Source organism: Pezoporus wallicus, unplaced genomic scaffold, assembly GCF_028554395.1.
Source record: "Pezoporus wallicus isolate ANWC-B61680 ecotype Strahan unplaced genomic scaffold, APGP_CSIRO_Pwel_v1 scaffold_13428, whole genome shotgun sequence".
NCBI classification, from domain to species: Eukaryota; Metazoa; Chordata; class Aves; order Psittaciformes; family Psittacidae; genus Pezoporus; species Pezoporus wallicus.
In genome coordinates, this window is record NW_026637482.1 from 1,795,351 (window position 1) to 1,812,237 (window position 16,887).

Genomic DNA, 16,887 nt, shown 5'->3' on the forward strand with positions numbered 1-16,887 from the left:
TGTGACCTACAGAAGGCATTTATTTTTTTCTGTTGTGTGGGAAGACAGGTCGCTAAGTAGTCATTTGCCAGACAAAATCAACTCCAGAATTCAAAACCTTCTACAATGGCAGACCAAAAGCCAGATGAGAAACTTATTCAAGCATTCTTGTGCAACGTTTCTGCTCAGTGAAGATTACGTCTATGGTTTCATCTGAATATTTTGCAAGTGCACATGAAGTAATAATGTTACTAAAGTTACCCTTTATAACACTGATGTTGTTATTTTCATTTTTTTCCCCAGGATGGACTGAATTTTGCCATTAATGCAATTCTAGGTTCAAGCAAGATGATCTAAAACACCTTGGAAGCATCACTGAAGACCCCCAATGAGCACCTTGCTGTTGATGCTCAAAGACTGGACCATCTCAGGAAAGGTGGAGCCAGGTATATTGCTTGGTTCATTCTTTTTGAATAAATACTGTAACAGCAACCTGCTATTTTAGGCAAATCAGACCAAATGCAGCTATCAGTTCTCTTAAACTGCTTTTGACCCTGCTTATTTTTGTATGCCTGGGATGGGAATACTGCATGTGAGGCAGCATCATGGCCTTGAGATAAAACAATATAGCTTCAGAGCCATGAGAGAAGTAGCTGTCACAGGAAGAGTTCACCAGGTAAATCTGAATGCAAAAAATAGTGAGATACATGGCAAAATCATGTACTGGGGCTCAGTACATACAAATCCCAGAATAAAGATAAGCCAGCCTAACCATCTGGATACATATGTCATACAACAATCTATGCAATTTGGATTTTGGAAAAAAAAAAAAGGAAAGAAAGAAAAATCAAGTTAACTCTAAACAGGTTTTTTCTACCACGAACATCTAAATTGGAAACTCTTTGAGCAAGCTGTTCCTTTTCTATTCCAAATCTTAAAACAAAAAAATCACCCAAAACAGGAACAATGAAATTCTGCCACAGAAATCAACACAGACAAGCCCCCTTTCAGTGTTAGATATTTGTTTTCCTCTATTAAGTGTTCCTAGTAGACACATGAAAGAAAGTATCTCAATTTTCACCTTTCACAATGTGATTTCTAAGAAGCATTTTTTCAGTGCCAAGAAAGATCAGTCACGTTAGTGCTGGCAGTAAGCAGCACTCCCACAAGCTGTTAAATTCTTTACCTGCAGACAAGTGGCTCTTGAATAGGTTAAAAAAAACTATTTCCTGCCTTTTGAAAGAGACCCAAAAGGATTATGAAATTGCTGTAACTGATAACCTTCAGACAGCAGCTTTATCAAAAGGCGAGGATAAATGACAAAATTCATCCAACATCCAACTGTTTAAAGTCAATAAGTTCAAACTGGAGATGAACTGCCTTCAGCAAAGCCAGGGTCTACAAGGTGTTGTGTTAATGAGTACAGCGAAAGAACAGCAGATACTATGGTTGACAGTGGTAGTATATATATGTGTGTGTATATACATACAAAAATATGTGTGTGTGTGTGTATGTGTGTGTGCGTATATATATAAAAATCTAGAAATAGAATACAACACTTCAGAGGAATGAAACCACAGATCTGGGGTAAAATTAACAAAGGTGCCAGCATGATACAGAAGCCTATTTCCCAATTTAAAAGAAAAAAGTCCTACAGTCTAGACTGGGAGTCTGGAGCCAAGTAACTCCTGCGGTCACTTTGTCCAGGAGAGGAGACTAGCTCACCCACAGCGTACTACTGTAAGAGCTCAGAAAGGGTCTGTTCATTGTGGATACTCTACAATCACATACGATCAGGCCGCTGCCTGAAAAGGTTTTTGATGGGTTACTCTCATATGAAAGCCGTAAGTCCAAGACGTACGCATGCAGTGAGCACTGGGACTGCAGATCCTCCTTCCTAGGACCTACCACCTTTTATTCATTTCATTTATGGCTGGCCCGTTATTACCCATCTGACAGTAAGGTCAACATCGGAAAAACAAGATCCATGCCACCATGCGATCTTCATGGTGGAACACAGACCAAACCCAGCTTTCCAGGCAGCAACAGCTTTATCTTTAAAGGCGTTATCCTCCCAACAATAGTTGTAAATACTTTCAAGCTCTCCCCCTGATACCAGTAGTAACTGAGGATGCTCTACTTCCCGTGGGAACAAGCTTTGTTTCCAGACATATTAAAAGTGCTTTAGGTTATTCTGGCATCTTATTTGAAATAATCTCATTGGATTCATGCTTTGACTGCATCGTTTAGGTTTGTCCTGCATTTCACAAAGCACAAGACTACGGTATGAGAACTAAGTAACTCAATCCTCTGCATCTGTGTTACCTTCCTCTCACTCATGTTTTAAAAAATCACAAGAAAATCGTAATTGGTATTATTTGTTATCTGTCAGTGTTAGCACCCTTACAATCCTGGAGGATCTCTTCATTCTGAAGAGAACCCTGCTCCATGACTGGCTTAGCATTCAGCTGGATGGGTAAGTCAACAGAGGGCCATGAACCACCTTGGAAATGAGAAGAAAGGAAGTAGCTTGTTGATAAGACTTGAGGATTTATTGGCAGAGCTAATGTGTATCAGCAGAAATACCCTTCCAGTAGTGTAAACTTTGATTATCAGCACAGACAGCTCCACCTGCTCTTCTAGCTCATGCCACCTGGGAGATGAGGCTAAGATACACAAGAGTTTTCAAGTCAGCATGAGATGTATTTCCTGAGCAATACCACTGCTACCTGGTTGCAGTGATATAATTCTGCTGCTAACTCCTGTGAGCATAGGCAAGTTCCTGGACTACCTATCCTCACCTGGAGGGTTAAATATGCTGAAAAAGTATTAATTCAGAATATTCACCTACAGCCATACCAGATGGGTGCTTGCACCAAGACGCAAGCCAGGAAAAGGGCAGAACAGACACTCTACAAGTACACCACGAGCAGAGCTACTGGGGTTACTGAAAGACATGATGACAACCACTACATTTTCCCATGTCCTTTGATCCCAGTCCAGATGCTTTTCTCTCTGTGCCATCCACATCCCTCCATGAACAAGCTCTGGGTGAGTGAAGCTATGCAAAGCATGGCCTGTGCTTGGGTTCTCAAGAGTATGAAGCATGTACCAGCAGGTAAAAAGCAAGCCAGGAATTTGAGATTAACATTCTGGTAGATAATATTTTGTCCATCATCCATGATAGGGGACTTGGAGACAGACCTCTCACCTGCAAAGAGAACTGAACTCATGTTTTGAAGCCAAGTTTCCCTTGAATTCCTCTCTTTATTCTATACCATAGACTCCTGTCACTTTCTGGACATCTCTCGAGCCAACCCTCTCAGAATGACTGGATTTAATATTATATCACAAAGTGACAGGAGGAGTTAGTGATATGTGTCACCTCTATATGCCATTTCCCACGAGGCCTAGAAAAGATCATCATACTTTATTTTATGATCAGCGGGTCATTCATCTATATCTGCTTTGAAGCCACAGTAGACTTTTTGCCAGTCGCTAATAGAAACTAAATAAACACAGCCAAACAGTGTCATCTATCAGTGTGGTGAGTAATTATGAGGGATTCCTCTTTAAATAGATGCATAAGTAAATATAGAAATATCATTTTACAAACTGTGGCTCAAGAAGAGGTGTTTGGGAATTACAAAGAGGGGGCACCTCCATATGCACGTATATAAGTTCAAATGCGACCCTACACCGTTATCAGGAACATAGCAAAGCAATTTATTTTGGCTCTTACGTGTGTGCCTTCTGCAATGCACCGTGCTCAAGATGGAAAAGTACTTTTCTATTTCCAAAGCTTCATTCATAAAATGACCTTTTAATTGAATTGTTTTCATTCTAGTGTACTATGCTATTTATTGCCCAAAGAGGCTATTGGGGGACTATTTCATATAACACATTATGAGTTCGTGCAATACGATGGAGGGTTACAGCCAGCTGTATGATCCTTCTGTACCTTACATAGATATATATATACCTGTTTATTAATGACTCAGTAGCACTGACCCCGAAGTATTCAGTGTTCTGGCAGATGCAAGTTATTTTTCTCTGCCCACTTCAATCCTCTCTCTGTGTCATCGGAATGCAGTTTTCAGCCTCATCTCTGCTCCTGTAAGGACAGGCAGGGCGGTGGGTGAGAGGTGGATGTTTCTCAGTGACCAGCAGAGCTGTTTGCTACCCGTAATGAAAAAAATTAAACATAAAGGATGGCTTAGTTTGGGAAGTTCAGCTCTTGGGGTGCAAAACTTAATTAACTATGGGAAGAGGGAAGCAGAAATCAGAAAGAGGAAGCAATGGGGAAGCAAAAAGGATTTCAAATGCCTCTGTAATCATCTGGAGATCAGACAAGTGGCTGCTGACTCCCATTGACACCTACCAGCGTAACACCATGATGGGTCACCCGGCCAGCTGAGTTCAACTCCCAGACAAATAATGGAGATAGTGGTATAGAGGGAACAGGCAGACATGCAAGAGAGACTGGGGTGCAGAGAGCCACTGCAAGGCAGGAAACCAGGGCGCCTCAGTCTAGAGACAGAGGGAACAGGTTCCTGTCACTGGCAAGTGAATGGCTGCTCTTAGACCATTTGGGCTTTTGAGCACCGTCACTCCACATCTCAATCCCTTCACCTCCACACATTCATTGCCTCCCGTATTCCTACTGATAACCAGAAATGAATTAAAATGCAGAACTTCGGCAGTATCACTCCCTTTGCATGAAAATAGGTTTTCAGGGAGGCCAGGAGTCAGGATTCCCCACAGCCACGCAGAGGGAGGCAGCAACAGGACATGGGCTTTTGCAAGAGGATGTCCCCACTTCAGTGCTCAGCTGGCTCCGAGCTCAGCAGGATCACCTGGCAGAACGCCATATAATTGTTTGCTTTCCATCAAACGCGGACATGCCCTCACTTTTTTAACGGGATATTGCAGCTTACAGCCTGCAGCTCCTCAGTGGCAGCTGTGGCTGGGCACACAGGCTCGGTACAGCCAGCCAACAGCTCAGGGAGGGGATCCTGCCCCTCTGCTGTGCTATGGGGAGAGCCCCCCCCTGCAGTCCTGATCCAGCTCTGGGGCAGCAGCACAAGAGGGACGTGGAGCTGTTGGAGCGAGGCCAGAGGAGGCCATGGAGATGCTGCAAGGGCTGGAGCAGCTCTGCTCGAGAGCCAGGCTGAGAGAGCTGGGCTGGGGCAGCCTGGAGAAGAGAAGGCTCCTGAAGGGGAAACCTGAGAGCAGCTCCAGTGCCTGAAGGGGCTGCAAGGAAAGCTGGAGAGGGGCTTGGGACAAGGGATGTAGGGACAGGCCAAGGGGAATGGCTTTAACCTGCCAGAGGGGAGACTGAGATGAGCTCTTAGGCAGAAGCTCTTCCCTGTGAGGGTGCTGAGGCGCTGGCACAGGGTGGCCAGAGAAGCTGTGGCTGCCCCATCCCTGGCAGTGTTCAAGGCCAGGTTGGACACAGGGGCTTGGAGCAAGCTGCTCCAGTGGAAGGTGTCCCTGCCCGTGGCAGGGGTTGGAGCTGGAGGAGCTTTAAGCTCCCTTCCAACCCAAACCAGTCTGGGATTCCATGGAACAGCTGCTCCCAGCTGGACAGCGGCAGCATCTCCCCCACTGCTGCAGACCTCCCTGGATGCAAGCATTTGGGTGCAAAGCAGTGGTCCCTGAACCAGCCCTCGCTGAGCTGCAGTGCATCACGCGCCTGTGCTGTACCCTGGTGTCGCACCACGCACCTCCGGGGCGCAAGCGGGGTCCCACCAAGGGTGTCTCACCCATACTGCGGTGGGTGTTGAGGAGAAGGGAGAGGAACTGGTGTCTGAGGGGTCTGTGTCCTGTCAGTGACCATAAAGAGACTGTGGACAATGTCAGACCGCAAGCGTAACTTTCTTCTTGCTGAATTTAGGCAAGGTGAACACCATCTTATAAATGTCTATGTAAATACCAATAAGTGACCAATATTTCATCAACAGCGAAATGATTGTTTCAATCAATGTCAAACAGTCTCTGAGGTCACGTTTTCCTATCCAGTGTGGGGAATAGAGGTGAAGTGCCCAGGAAGATACTGGAACAGAAATACACACTGCCCTCAGGGGCACATACAATGGCATGGGATTTCTGTACGTTACAGCATTCCTTTAAGACCATGTCATCTAATGACAGACCTTCTTTTTGGGGTTGAGAGGAACTATCTTTGTTATGGGATTTCCTCCCTCTTAGCTGTTTCTCGTTCTGGTTTCTGGAGGGCTGCACACCATAGAAGACATGTTAATAGCAAAAAACTCATGTTTTGTGTGTGCAGGAGGATTAATTGTGCTTCTTTATACTGCACACAGTTCATACGACTTGGAGTAATGAGGTGAGGACCCTGTTAGTAAGACCTGGTAAACTGAGGCAGGGGGGCAGAGCAGCGATTAAAGCACGTACTTGACGAAAACCTATGTGAGATTAAAATCTCCGCTCAAATTGTGTTATTTAATGGGAAAATGTTGTATTTTCAAACTGAAATTTGCCGTGTTTTGGTTTTACCATCTCCCCGCGGCCCGCACAGGCCCAAGCAGGCCCAAGCAGGCCCGTACAGGCCGACGCAGCCCCAGGCTCTGCGCCCGTTGCCCGGGCCCCTTCCCCGCAGCACGGCCGGGCCGGGAGCACCCGCTGCCGCCGCCGCCGCCGCCTGAGTCACGGCCGCGGCGGGATGTGGCAACGCGGAGCGGCGGCGTCGGGCGGGGCCGGCTGAGGGCGAAGGGCGGCGGGAGGGAATCCCCAAGCCCGCGGCGGTGCCCGGTCCCCATGGAGGGGGTCCCCAACCGGGACAGCGCCCGGCGGGCAGGCAGGCGGGGCGGGCTGCGGCGGGCACCCAGTGTGGGGCCGAGCAGAGGACGAACGGCTTCAGTATGTGTTAAATAGTAACTAATTGCGTGTTTGGGTTTTTTAATTTATTATTTTTATCACGTGATAGTCAATGATTTTTTTTGTTTTTATTTATTTCCTCAGCCTTGATCAAAGGCGGCCCAGGGGAGTCTTTAATCACCATGTTCCGGTATTTAAAGGGTGGCTACAGAGACTCCCTTTTGACAAGGGGTCCTATGGCAAATACGAGTGTGACAGGTACAGGTTGCTCCAGGACAAATTCCTACTGGACGCAAAGGAAAAATCTTTCCCAGTGAGAACAACCAGCCATTGGAATAATCTCTGCAGGGAGGCGGTGGGCTGTACCTCCAGTTTAGGTCATGGTTGCCTAGAAAGGTTGGACCAAATAATCCAACCTGTGATTCCATGTTTTTACTATTTAATCTTAGCAAACATTTCACGCTGCTGCAACTGGAAGATGCTCTGGAGCCGTGTGGGAGCTCATCTGTTTTATCCCAGGGCGGCATCCCAGCGGGTGCTGTGTAAGAGCCTCCGGGGAGTGTCGTCAGCAAGAATTCTGTGTGCAGGGAGGTAGCGCTTAAAATAGTTCAGATGTACAGAAAACACATCCTTGCTCCTGAGACACTGAGTAGTCTTGTGTTCACGGTAAGTCAAAGCAATTAAGAGGGCTTTCTGGCTTTACTTAATCTAATTTACCACATTTTTCTGTAATGAATATGTTGCAAAATAGTTTAACTAGTCCAAACTAAACGAACCTTCAAATCAGTGCCAATTTACCCGACCTGCTGTTCTGCAGGCTGACGAGCTCACCATTCAGATGGAGGAACACGACGCACTTAGACACTCACCTTGCGACTCACCAGAGGTATCAGGACATGTCGTGATGTTTCTAGCTTTAAACCGAGAAGCTGAGACCTTGCTGTCCCTTCTTTCTCCTTCCATTCAAATTTTGCATTGAATTTGTAGATCCTGTGACTGGCGCAGAGCAAGAAAAGCTTGAGTATGCAAACATAAATGGCCAACTGTATGTTTGCTTGCCATATATATGGGTCAAATCTGTAATCAGGCTAATGTAACCCATCTTGTCAGTTAAGCACATGTTGGAATTAGTGCCGCTATCTAACAAAACTACCTCCCTAAGTAGTTACCTCGCAGGGGAACAAGTGTTGGTGCGGATGTCCTGGAAGCTCTCAACTCATATTGACGCCTTTCGGAGGTGAGGCTACTCCTCATAGGAGTCAGTTTGGTCTTGAGAAACCTGAGCTGCAGACTTCCTAGCACATCACCATAAACAAAGAGAGTAATAGTAATAATAATACTTAGCACGTAAGGACAAAAGCTGTTAGGGCTGTGAATGGGATGGTTCTTGCAAACCTCTGTTTATGGTGCCGGTGATATCACTCAGTCTGGCAGGAGGTCTGCAGCTCGGATTTCTTAAGGCCTTTAGGAGGTGGTAATTGTCTCACTTTTGCTTTAAACACAGTGTTAATTACGTTTTTAAACAATGGCTATAAAGCCGTCCTCTAATTCTTTGTGAAATGCTCTTGCCTGTCCCTATGATTTTGGAGGGGTGAGTGTTGGAAGGTGCTGGGGAGAGTCACAGTTAAATACCATCACAAGGGCTTATAAAACGAAAAGAAAAAGCAAATTGGCTCAGTGTAGTTGATACCCTTTAATCTCAAAGTTGTTTCTGTCTTTGAACTTGAAGGCATAGTTAGCATAGGATCCATTACAGTGCACTTTCCCTTTTTGCTTCCAATCAGTTCTCCTTTCCATAGGTGGTGGTGGGTGGTTCAACTTTATGTCATTAAATTATGCCAGCAAACCCCCTCCAAATAATAAAAAAAAGTAAAATAAAAAAAAAGCATGCCTGTAATATCCTTTGGATATTTAAGATCCAAAGGTTAGTTTTATGGTTTTTTTTAAACACTAAATATTAATATATTTGGGAAATGGTGGGCCATGTTCTGCAGTTCCTAGGACACCCATCCAGCAGCCCACAGGTATCTCAGCCAGTAAGCCTGCTTTTACCTTCTCACAGAATATGTAATTTTTCCTCTTAAATGAGGAGAACAAGTCTGGGCCTCCTTTGGATTAATCATGCTATCAGATGTCATGCCTTCTTCCCTCCAGATGAAATGAATGTGCAGGTTTGGGTAACGTGCTTTTGAAAATCCAATCTTCATATTACACTTTACTATTAATTCTTCTTTTTTTTTTTTTTCTCTTCAGTTTATGCAATTTGGATTATGAAATCAGGGCAGTCAGTTCCTGTCCAATATTATATTTCTTATTTACCTGAAACTCCCTTATTTCAGGTTCAAAGGAAGTTTCTTATCCTGGAGGTAGCGACTATGAGATAGGGTCCCAATTTCATTTCAGTGCCACTCTTCAGTTCTCAAGCAATTTCCATCACTTGGATATTTTAGAGAAAAACTCAATTCCGAGCAGGTTGTTTTCCCTGGAACTGAGCCATGTGGAAGACTTGTCATGAAAGCATTTCTGTTGGGTTTAATATTTGTAAAAAGCTATTAAAAAATCCCAACCCTGCATTTAGACAAATGAGGACTTTTCAATTATCTGTTTTAATACACTGGCCCTACTAATTCATAAATTATCGGGTTCGAAGGGCTATTCCTACTGTCTAGACTACCCACCTGAGTAACTCCCTGCATCCATGCAGGTTTAAACCAGCTGGAGCTCATCTTCTGAATACCACCAAAACCTCACCTCAGAGTTATTATTGACAGAGCATTCACCACAACCAGTGCTTAATTACTCTACCTGGATCATTGCTATTGAAAAATGATGCTTCGTTTTTCCCTTCTATTTTCCAAACTAGCTTTTGGCTGTTCATTTATTGTTGAGAGACTGAAGAAACGGTTATCAAAAATGTTTTTTTCACCCATGCAGGTGTTTCATGACTAAGTCATTGTGGACTTACAGATAAAAGACATTATCTGTGTGCAACTGTCCTGATTTGGAAGCATTTTTTGTTTACATTTTCTCCATTCCTTTTTAAGCACAGCATGGCTTTAACCTGAAAGAGGGGAGACTGAGATGAGCTCTTAGGCCGAAGTTCTCCCCTGTGAGGGTGCTGAGGTGCTGGCACAGGGTGCCCAGAGAAGCTGTGGCTGCCCCATCCCTGGCAGTGCTCAAGGCCAGGTTGGACACAGGGGCTTGGAGCAAGCTGCTCTAGTGGAAGGTGTCCCTGCCCATGGTAGGGAGTGGAACTAAATGGTCTTTGAAGTCCCATCCAACCCAAACCATTCTGAGATTCTATGATCATAGAGAGCCCAAAATGTTTATTAGAAATATAATGCTTCCATAGAAATGGAATATAAGGAAGCATTTGAGAATTTGTTATTTTAAATTATAACTTGTATTTGAGGACAAGAAAGGTAAACCATGTTCTTTCACTCAGACTGTTGCAGAATGTTAACTGGAATACTCAACACTTAAAATGTCAGTGCTTTATAAAGGGCTTGTCTCACAGATGTCTGATCATTGACTTCTTCTTTTATGTCAACCTGTAGGTCAGTATGAAGAATGCTGCTCCTCAACAACCCATCATAAACATGAGAATTTTCTTTTTACAACAGGCTGATCCCGCTCTCTGGAGAAAATTCCCATTAGAGTCAGTGTGAATTTTCCCTGGAAAAGACTGTGAAAGCACAGGCTGGTATATCACCACACATGAGGACATGGCTAATATATCAGCTCCACACTGCATCTGGCCGGGCCTCTGCAATAAATACAGAAAGACACATAAATGATGGTAAGGTTATGACCTATCCCATTAAAAAGGAAGGAACTCCAAAATTACACCCCTACCTGCTAGCAATAGGAAATAGAGAAGCTGGTGATTTTCCTCTTGCTTCGCCTGCTATCTCCTATCCCTTTTACAGTTATTTCCTTCAGCCAAAAAAGAGTTTGACCAGGTTTGTTTGATTTTTAAAGAAGGAATTGTTCTTCCTGCTGGTAAAGTGATCTGTATGGCAGGGGCACCTCAGCCCCCTCTCCTGGGTAAGCAGCTGATGCTGAGGAAGGGCACATCCCTGCATTGTGGCTGCCATCTGAGCAGCCCAACTTTCAGGACCTGATAAATCACCCCTAAGGCTTGATACCTCCCACCAAAAGTCTGGAATTAGCCTGATAATGTTAGGATTGAAATGCTGCTTTTAACTTGATGGACACCCCACCTTTCCCCAGTCCCCCCCGGCATAGGTGTAATGTCATATATACCATATATTCAGCATCTGGGAGGCAGTGGATCCACATGTGGGATGTACCCTGGGCTCTACAGGCAAACCAGGACCACTGGTTGAATCCAGAAAGCAGCTGTCTCCATCCCCACTCTGGACTCCAGAGGTTTCAGCAGGTTGAATCACAGGGTGACAAGACACCCCTGTTTCCAACAACACCCCCAGCTCTTTCCATATACCCCATTATCTGGTCCAGAGCTTGCCATAGTTAACTACAAGTGTAGGTAACTACAGATAAAACATTGCAGCTTATGCATCTGGCAAATGTACTTACTTGAGATAAAGATTTTTATTTACACCATTATTTTATTTGCACATCAAAATGCTGAAAGTGGGATACCAGCAGTATTAGCCATTCTTGCAAAGCCATTTTGCTGTTTCCTGATAGGAAAAAAAAAAAAAACCCACACCTTTTTTGAGAGCTTACCCACCAAAACAAGTCTAAAACCAGAAAATTACTATTTCAGACATCTGAAACACAGAAGTACAAGGAAAATACAAATGAAGGAGTTACACATAACGCGATACATTAACATTGAGTGTTTTATATGAATATTGAGCCTCCCACTCTGCAAGATCTTAAGAAGCTCCACTTAAGAGTACACACAGATCCCCCAGGCATTGGGATCTCAGAGTTGGACTGCTGAAGGAAGAAGCCAGTCTCTTCTCAGCATAGTAGGTTCCAGCAAAAGGGATTTGCAGGCTTTCCTTTATCTGTAAAGTCAAATATTGCACCTGCTTCTGAGCCTGCCCTTTACATTTTCCCCTCAACAGCATCTTCTCTGTCTGGCCACTGACTCCCAAATGGCATCACGTTCCCTTGTGCTGCAATCCCCAGCCCCCGGGTCATCCCCTCCCAGACAGCCTGACCTAAATCCCTTTCCTTTCACCTCCAGGTCACAAATCCCACCAGTGACGTTCAGCCAGAGCTGGACTGAACCTCATGTCCCCGCTGGTGACACTGTACTGCCATCACTGGTTATCTGTGGGGTAGTGGTGTGACGCGGGAAAAGATGTAGGTTTGACACGGATTAATGGATGCTGCATGGCGGAGATGCCACTAAGGGCAGGCTCTGCTCCTCCTGTCCCCCTCGGCTTGCATCATGGTTGTGGGACACCAGATGCTCTTCTGCAGCATCTCCTGCTCTCTGACACTGGCCCATGTTCATTCTTCCCTTTCCTGTGGCACTCTGGGTCTGGCCTGATCCCTGCACTGTGCGTGTTCCCCTCTGATGGGCAATGTTATGCCAGCATCTTGCATTCAAACCAGCAAATTCTACTAGAATTAGGGAGCAATTATATACATCTAATATTTATGTATCTATAATTTCCTTTATGTTGGCATAAGTAATCCAGGTAAAGAGACAGACTTGTGTTCAACCCCTGTCTAGCTACAAAACATACCCAGCACATTTCTGTTGTGGTCGAACTGTAAAGCTAACAAAATTTCAGCTAGAAAACACAGATTTAAAGTCATCTCTGTGTGAGTGCTTTGATAATCAAAGTATTCCCATGACTGAGTCCCCCCGAGCCAGCACCAGTGCCTGCCATAGCTAATGATGGACCACTTGATTTGCATGGACTAATTCCCACGGCTGGAAAATTGTTTTTCCCCATGCCTGACAAGCAAAGGTGAGGGTCCATCTCACCAGACTTTTTTTTTCTCGTTTATCTTACCCACTTTTAGTGAACCTCTTTCTAACAGGCGCAGTCTTGGAGTGCACCAGCGCTGCAATAATGGTTTTCTGCTTAAAGTACTGCGTGATTAGAGAGCATGAGGTCCGTGTCTCCATGTGTCCGGACACTCGGCACTTAGCAAGCTTGTCCGGAGAATAGTTTTCTTTGCGGACCTGAGGTCCTGTAGCTTGGATTTGCTGCATCGATAGAGAGGAAGGAGACCTTGCGCGCAGCCAAAATGGCATCGTAACCCAGACTTTGAACATTGTTTGAGAGCTCTGCTCTGAAAATAGGCGTAAAAATAGCAGCCGGGCCACAAGCTCAGCTATTCCCAGTGTGCACAAAAGGATGGGAGAGTGCCAGAAGCCTGCCTGCGCTGCCTCTGCCCTGCCTTCAGCCTGGCTTGTTCTCTCCTACCTCCCCTGAATGGCTTTTCACTGCTGTTAAAAAGAGAGACATACCCCCAAAAGAGCAAAGTGTGTTTGTTCTTGACCCTCGCCTCGAAAGTGTATGAAGAGGGATCAGCTCTGTTTGTTTGTACCCGGTAATGATGTCAGGAAAAGGTTTTTTTCCCAAGTCTGGTTTTATCCCCTTTGTTGGAAGTGCCTTTGGTGAGTCTCACACCCTGGTGCTGTTAGCACAACAATTAGGTTAACAGTGCCTTGGCTCCAACTGTCTGTCAAAGGCTGAATTGCAATGCAAATTAACTCGGCTTTAGCTCTTCAAAGACAGATGGGTTCGGAAAAGGTCCCCAGAAAGCTCCATGAGAATTGAGGGCGAGGGATGGGGAGTGTGGGCTGGGTGGGATTTTACACGCAGGACCCAATGCGTTTCGCACGAGGGATGCCATACATTACACAGATAGATTATAGGAATGCAGTACATTACGAATACACGACAGAAATGTGCTGCATTATACACATCCTTCCAGTACTTAAAGGGGGTTTAGAAGAAAGATGGGGACAGAGCTTTTAGTCAGGCCTGTAGTGATAGGGTAAGGGGTGACAGTTTTAAACTAAAAGAGGGGAGATTTGGATTTAACATAAAGAAGAAATTCTTTATGAAGTAGGTGATGAAGCACCGGCACAAAGTTGCCCAGGAAGGTGGTAGATAATGGATGCCCCATCCCTGGAAACTTTCAAAGTCAGGTTGATGAGGCTTTGAGAAATCTGATCTAGTGGAAGGTGTCCTTACCCATGGCAGGGGAGTTGCACAACGTGGTCTTCAAAGGACCCTTCCAAGCCTGCCCTGGGATTTTAGGACAGGTTTCTTAGCCAGGCTGACATTTTCCTGCCCAGGGGCAATGCAGTCCACAGGTGGTGGGTACCACCACCCCTTCTAGAGCATCTCCCCAGCCCAGGTACCAAGCCCATTTTTATCTGCTTCATTATACTTATTTCTGTATTTTCCATATGGGCACATACATATGGCCTGTTTAAACAAGTTTTCAGGGTTAATTAGAAAGCAGTTCTTTATCGGTTATTTAATATTTAGCACTTCTGAAGTAATTTTCACCTGCAGAAACCACAAAGGCAGGCAAGGCTGGTGGTCCAGCTCTACTGATGGGCAGCCAGAGGTTCCAAAGCCCTGGTCCCTACTCACAGTGAACAGGGATGTGCCCAAGATCACCTAGAGTAGCTATGGCAGGGCCCCCGAAAGATATTATTAACTCTTGGACCCCATTCCTGTGCTCCATTCCTTCACAGCATACACCATGTTATATTTTCTGACACTCTGTTCATGACAATAAAGCAATCAGTTGTCAAGTAATTGAGGCAAGAGGAAGTGCAAAGGGAGGGGAAAATCACCCTAAAGATGTCAATCTCATTTATAGCAGCATGGAAAGTTTAAACATCTTTAAAAGTACACTGCATGTGTAAATGGGCAGTGTGTCTTTCATCAGCAGATACGGGAATGAGAAATAGCTTTTTGTTGGTGGTTTTCTTTTTCCCTATTAATTTCCCATATTCATCAGAGTAGAAAAGGGGTTGAGGCTCTCTAAAGAAACAAAGAAATTGGCCTCAGTGTGCATGAGCTCACTCTGGAGGCTGGTGAACAAGATGTTAAACTGAAAAAATACTGCCAAATTTCCACTTTTCAGGGTGCAGAAGTGACTGTTTTAAAAGCAATGGGATTTTCCTGCAAGTGAGGATGCAAACACTGATGCTGGCACCTCCTCTGTCACCCCAGGTGATGCTGAGAGCACCCTGCAGCTCACAGCCTCTGCAATGGCTTTGGCTGTGGCATCAGTGACTGCAGAGTTTGCTGGGATATTTCACAGGCAGGTTCTACTTGTGCCATTGATTTGGAGGTGAAGTGAGGAGTCCATCCCCTTCCCCACACTCCAGCTCCATAACAAACCTTCCTAAGTTATTATTTAAGATGCTGGCAAATAATGTTCTTCCTCTGTTAATTTTTGTTCACGCTCTTTATCACAAAGCAGATTTTGAGCAGATTTTGGGCCTGGGTGCTTGGAGTCTTATTAACATTTAATGAAGCTGCCCCAAATGTAGCCCCTTTCTAACTAATTTAGGCGTGTGTTCTGCAAATACTGTGTGTGATTCCAGGCCCTATAGGACTCTCCCTGACCTGCTCATGTGAATATTTGTGAGACTGGGGTCTAAAATTATCCCCGGCTGTGCCAAAAGCAGGCATCCAGGACAGACAATCCTGGGAACACCCTGCACGCATGGCACGTTAGTTTTGTGCCCCCCATCCCCTGTGTTTTACAGTTGGTGTCCTGTTTAGCTGGGGGCAGTTGTTTTAGAACTAGACTTGTTTATAGCAGGTGTGCGTTGAGAGTTTCGGCTTCTGCTTCCAGTGCGGTGACCGATTTATCAACGAATGAAGCAGTCTTATATGATAAAATTGCTTCTCATCCGTGGGAGAGCTGGTAGGATGGGTGCTTCTCCAGCTGTGTGAGCCTTGGCCCTGGGAAATCTATCCAGACGTTCTGGCTCCAGTGCAGACCGCAGTATACACTGCCCCTTGGTGGCTCAGTTTCCCCATCCTCTGCAGGTTCTTTCTGATAGAATTGGAATAGAGGGGATTGGTGGAGTATCCGGGGTGCCAGAGTAGTACCCACAAGAAGAACAGTCATGGTGCTATGTGCTGGTGATTCCTGCTTCTTATTTTGTGAAAATTGGCTTATACTCAATGACTTATTTTCCCTTTCCTTGGTGACAAGTGCTAAGTGCACAGTATTGTTACTATCATCGGTTTTTGTGCCTTGCCCTCTTTGATGCCCAGAATAATATATCTATATATCTATATACCTGTGTGGCAACAACATAAGAGGGACGTGGGGCTGGTGCAGCGAGCCCAGAGGAGATGCTGCGAGGGAGGGAGCTCCCGGTGCCTAAAAGGGCTACAGGAAACCTGGAAAGGGGCTTTGGAGAAAGGGCTTTAGGGACAGGACAAGGGGAATGGCTTTAACCTGCCAGAGGGGAAGCTGAGATGAGCTCTTAGGCAGAAGCTCTTCCTTGTGAGGGTAGTGGGACCCTGGCACAGGGTGCCCAGAAAAGCTGTGGCTGCCCCATCCCCGGCAGTGTTCAAGACCAGGTTGGACGGTGCTTGGAGCAACTTGGTGTAGTGCGAAGTGTCCCTGCCCGTGGCATGGGGTTGGAACTGGATGAGCTTTATGGTCCCTTCTCATGCAAACCAGTCTGTGATTCTGTGACATTTACTGATGTATTTTATTATTTTATTGAAAAAAAGAAGAAATACTTTTATGGCTGGATTAGTATTTAATCCTCTCCAATACACGCGTGATGAGGGGGACTCCCTACACTGATGAGTACCGACCGGTGGGTCTGGGGACCTGCCTCTCGGCACCCGCGCGAGGTCTGGGGGGGCCGGGGGGTGCTCAGCACCTTTGGGCAACCCGATCCACCGCTTGCGCAAGGCGGTTCGAGATAAATATAATACACACACATATATCTATCTATATATCTGTATATCTATATATATAGATATATATATTTATTTATTTTTCCCGGAGCGACACGGTGTCTAGACACCCACGTGACGGGGCCGGGCCGCGGCCGCGCCGCTGCGCACTGCGAGCAGCCTCCGCCGGCACCGGGAGGGACCCGGGCTTGGCTTG